Source organism: Grampus griseus, assembly GCF_964374135.1.
Source record: "Grampus griseus genome assembly, chromosome: 8".
Lineage (NCBI taxonomy): Eukaryota > Metazoa > Chordata > Mammalia > Artiodactyla > Delphinidae > Grampus > Grampus griseus.
The window spans coordinates 22,939,569-22,945,102 of record NC_139002.1 but is presented as its reverse complement, the minus strand read 5'-3'; the positions used below and the strand labels follow the sequence as shown (position 1 = coordinate 22,945,102).

Sequence of the window (5,534 nt, the reverse complement as noted above, 5' to 3'; positions counted from 1 at the left end):
GAAAATACATTTTTTTTAGAAAAGGAAAGGAGGAAAAGCAGCATACAATTATAATTAGCAAAGCAGCATTTAAGATTAAAAGCATTAATCAGGGCAAGAGGAAGGTTATAAAACATAAAGGCACCATTTATTAAAAGTATGTAACAGTCACAAATCTGTAGGTACCAAATATCTAAAAAGCTAAATATATGAAGCAAACACCACTAGAAATCTTCTTTAAAAATGATACATAAACCTTAACTTTATACTAGGTTATTTTAATAATTACTTTTATTATATCACTTTTATATTTTTGTTCCTGTGTTTAGTGTAGGTGGCCATGTTTATGCTTTGGTAGATCCCCTCAGGTGCAGTTATTCTTAGAGGAAGGGTGCCTGTAGGTATTAAGTTTACTTATAAAGATTCCAACAAGGGTCTTGTTTTGAAAGCTGGTGATCCCCTTACCACACTGTACACTCTCCCTTAGGCCAAAGTGAACCCAGCAAGAAGCATCACAGGGCCCACCAGGCAGAGAGCAGAATGGAGGGCCCCTGGGGCCCCTCTGAGGATATGTTCCATCCCTACTGGTGCAGCACGGCCTCAGGCCATCCTTCCACCCTGGTCCTCCACCAGGACCATCTGAGCCTCACACTGCATCCTCACCCCTAATGCGTTACCCCAGTGGGGTAAAAGGGGTGGGTGTCCTGAAGGGAGACCAGAGTCCTCTCTGTCCTCTGCTAGCCACTCCCTAGATTCAATCCTGGCACTTGGCAAACATTCATCCCTCTTCAATTTCAACAACAAAAGAGTTTTGAGTACACAGTATGTATAAGACCCTGTTCTGGGCTTCTTTATTTAGGGCACTTTTTCCCCCAAGATTTCCCTCAGGTCTGGTGAGTGAGCCAGAGTTCTAGGACTCATGTGGCTTCCAAATGCTCCACATTTGGGGCTTGTCTGGCAATGGTCCACAGGCAGTTCTGACCCATGACTTAATTTCCATCAGGCTGAGGAAAAATTATTGTATTAAGATTAATACAGGGACTTCCCTGGTGGCACAGCGGTTAAGAATCCTCCTGTCAATGCAGAGGACACAGGTTCGATCCCTGGTCCGGGAAGATCCCACATGTCGCGGAGCAACTAAGCCCATGCACCACAAATACTGAGCCTGTGCTCTAGAGCCCATGAACCACAACTACTGAAGTGCCTAGAGCCCGTGCTCCACAACAAGAGAAGCCACTGCAATGAGAATCCCCTGCCCTGCAACAAAGAGTAGCCCCCACTCGCTGCAACTAGAGAAAGCCCATGCACAGCAATGAAGACCCAATGCAGCCAAAAATAAATTAATTAATTAATCTTAAAAAAGATTAATACAATAAAGTGAGTTTTTAGTGAAGCTAAATCTATTCCATTTATACAATAAAGTGAGTTTTTAGTGAAGCTAAATCTATTCCATTTAGACAATTTTTCTTTATCCTGATACTATGTCCTTCCTCTTTATAGCTTAAAGTAGTCTTTCTCTTATGAAATGATAGCAGATGGCAGAGTTCTTTTTAATATTCTTACTTAAAAAATAAAACGTTGACGACCCTATGAACCCCCCCCCACAAATAATTTAATGTATGATGAATGTAAGATGTATAACTGTGAATTCAAATGTGTGGGGACCTCTATTCTCTATGGCTTCCTCTCTGTACTTTGTGTGGGTGTGGGTGTGTGGCCACACTGCAGGGCATGCGGGATCTTAGTTCCCCAAACAGGGATCGACCCCGTGCCCTTTGCAGTGGAAGCACAGAGTCTTAACCACAAGACCTCCAGGGAAGCCTCCCCACCCCCATACTACTAAGAACTATCCATGCTGAAAGTATACATTTCTGCCATCACCTCTCACTCTGCAAATACATCTTGACCAGCAATGGAAATGGTCCAGTCATTCAAGGAACCAGATTTCACCCGGAGGGATGGGGGCTACATAATACAGAATCCAGTCCTGGGAGGCTGGAAGAACACACTGCGTTGCCAAGCATTGCTGAGCCTGATGGATCTGTCCCCACATTGCCAACTGATGTCATAAGTTTGGTCCCCCACATATTCTACTGGGTAAACTCATCATAATCCAATGTCATTCTAAAAGAAAAATTCTCAGATACACTCATAGCAATCATCACAAATATGACAAAGTTGCCCTGAATCTGTCTTTAAAATTCAAAAGAATAAACAGTGAAAATTGAAGGTCATAATTTTACCGATCAAACCAAAGACAGAGAAGTGTTGTCTTCATTTACATCATGCTCTTACCTTCCAAACTTTCAAAATGATTCCTGATGTTCTCTCCATCATTCAGTGATTAAAATTTTAGGAAGTTTACTTTCAACCCAGGTTGAATTTGGCAGTTTGGCTCATTTGACATGGTGCTTCACTTCTTTCCTGCACAGGAGACAGCATAGTATAGGGAACTTTGGTCTGTCTGACAGCAAGTATCTGATTTTTAATCTTGACTGAAAATTTTTTATTAGCTATATTACTTTCAGCAAGCTTTTAACATCTCTAAGCCTCAGTTTCATCATTTGTAAAATGGATATTATAAGACAAACAGCATAGTTGTAATACAGTTGGTATAAAGTATTCAAGAAATGCTAGTAGTATTTTTTAATATAATTAGACCCAAATTTTACTTTCAAATAAACTTACACAAGATACCTTTTTTTCTGTTTGTATTATTTTTCAAAAAGCAACTGGGAGGAAGAGTTTAAATTTACTTCTCAAGTTCGTAAACAATTACACAGATGAACCTGGAGTGAAAAGGGTCTTGGGCCAAATGTTTTGCCTGCTCGTAATGCCACATATCCACAAATAAGAACTACAAGTGGTCTCAGCTTTAATTTCACACCACTGTCTCTTTAACCAAGCAGCGTCCTCAGAACTGTGCTTCAGTGCTGAATCATTACTGACTCAGAGGTTTATAAATACTGCTACATGAATCACTTGGAGTTTTCTTTAGTGGTCCCCTACTTCCCTCTCAAAGATTCAATTAAACCTGATCCCGCAAAGGGAGTGATATCTGACTTCCCATATTAGTGGGCCTGGTAAGTCTCTATGACGTACATGATACATTTATAAGAAGGAACATTCTAAAATTAAGCTTAATGTATTCTCATTCAATTCACTAAATAACTGATGTAACTTGAAGACAGTAAGCTACCCTCATCAGTTTTCTGTAACAGCTTACTAAATGTCAGAAAGAAATAGAAATGTTCTAAACTAGGACCCCACTCCTAATTCCTTACAAAATAAGTTAGAATGCATACATTTTATAGAAAAAAGCTTTAAAATGATGTAAATATAATAACATTCAAAATCTAAATTTCATTTGGTAGGAATGGTTAAGAGATAACACTCAGAAAGACAGCTAAGGTGCCGTGTTGAAAGCAGCTGAAATGTTACTGCCAGTACATGAAATCATTTCAGTAAGGAATTTACTTCAGAAATAGGGGCGAAGAATTATAGAATAATGCACAAGTCAACACTGTTAGAGCTAACACATCATCTACGCTAACAATGATGTACAGCAGCAAAGATAATCCAAAAATCTTTTATATTTGCTTTTGTATTATATCAGTAGATATATCTTCCCAATTGTATTTCAGATTTGTTTCCCTTTTTGGATATTAATTACCTGATGGATGGGGGAACATACCCAATAGCAATGTCAAGGGCACAGGGAAGCCAGGGAGATAAAATTTTGCCAGAGATCATCTACAAAACAAATTGTGTCTGTAAATGAGTAGGAGGTGTGGCCTGGAACCCTGAGAGTATGGAGGGGAGTGAGGCCAAGCACTTTATTGATGGTTCTGCTATCCATCAGCCCCAACAAGTGGCCCAGGGAGAAGCGTGGTTGCAAACATGCCTACTCACTGCAATCTCTCTCCTTTCCCTCAGGCACACAACTAACCTCTTCAGAGCTATCATGGTTAGAGCATTGTGGAGGACCAGCCTCCTGAGAAAGGACCACCTGAGTCCTGGATGAGAGCCTCCTGGGTCTCTTTGGGGCCAGAGAAATCCTGAAAATACACATCACCCATATATGTTTTGAGACATGCTTTAGATGTTTATTTTTAGAAGCCCTGCAACTACTTGAAAAATTGAATGTATTGCAGAATAGAGTTATGGCCAATGGTGGCAGAGTCTACATGAAGTCTCTGCTTCATGGTCTTCTGGGAAAAACCCTTCAACTGTTGGCTATACTGTTCAGTATAACTGTGTAGCTCATTGTGTTTTTGAACATGTTGGTGGTGCTGTCATGTATTCTGGACTATCAATGGAGCCTACAATTCAAAATTCAGATGTTAAAATATTTGCAAATTTGCAGAGAATCTTAATTGACATTTTTATGACATCCAAAAAGGTGACACTGTGATTGCAAAAAGCCCAAGTGATCCAAAATCAAATTTTTGTAAAAGAGTAATTGGTTTGAAAGGAGACAAAATCCCCAGCAATAGTCCATCAGGTTTCTTTAAAAGCTATAATTATGTGCCAATAGATCATGTTTGGTTAGAAGGTGGTAATCTACACAATTCTACAGATTGCAAGTACTTTGAACCTATTCCATGTAGACTAATAAGAGGATGTGTCTTCTTTAAGATTTGGCCTCTGAGTGATTTGGATTTCTACCTGAAGGCCGTAATGGACACAAATTTTACAATGATTAGCAAGCATTTATTCTTTGACTTGCTTATTGTCTCCTGTTCAAGTGAATTTATTATTGTCACTGAAATCATATACTTACCAATAAAATACTATTCAAAAAAATAAAAACCAAGTACTCCCAAATTGGGGGGGGGGGGCAAGTCTAAAGAAAGCTAATATAAATCAATTGAAAATGAATGCGCTAAGCCACATGCTGAGAAGAATTTGAAAAGAAATCTTTCTTATTCTTAAGAAGGAGATGAACTGCAATTTATGTAAAAATTCTTCTTAATCTTTTAAATTCTAGGGAAGGTAACAGTGGAACAACTAGTTTCAAATCTCTTCCCAGACACAGACAAAATCATAAAAGTAAAATATAGGAAACAATTCCTCAGTACTGAAAGTAAGGCATGTTGTCAACAAACAAGGAAGATTATCTGACCTATAAGGTAAAAGGATAAACAGGATCAGAAGATCTCACTAAAAAACAATTCAGTTTTCCCTGGAAGTACAGGGTTACAGGAAGAGAGTAAAGCAAATCTTGACAAGTTTCACCAGCAATCCCTAATAATGAGGGATGAGGGCAAGAGGTGAGTGCAGCAATGGATGGATCTGTGGATTCAGAGGCTGGGGCAGGTGGGAAAAGCAAGCCCTGGGTACAGCAGAAAACTGTGCAGCAACTCAGCTTGCTGCGCCTGGGTTCTCGATAGCAGAGTGGACGCATTTTGACCTGGAGAAACATTTCCTGAAATGGGGAAGGAGGCAGGACCCTCAATCTCACTCTGACAGAGCAGGAAGGATGGTGGAGAAAGATGAAGGTCACTCCTTGTGAAGGCACATTTGTACGGGCTCTAACTGCAGCGTATATGGAG

General features: G+C 39.7%; 1 pseudogene across 1 annotated transcript; it reads left to right on the top strand.

Moving 5' to 3' along the window:
• The first annotated feature begins 4,142 nt into the window (after positions 1–4,142).
• On the top strand, positions 4,143–4,685 carry LOC309825661 (mitochondrial inner membrane protease subunit 1-like; annotated as a pseudogene). The gene has a single exon. The product of its transcript is annotated as a mitochondrial inner membrane protease subunit 1-like (transcript).
• Positions 4,686–5,534: the final 849 nt, after the last annotated feature.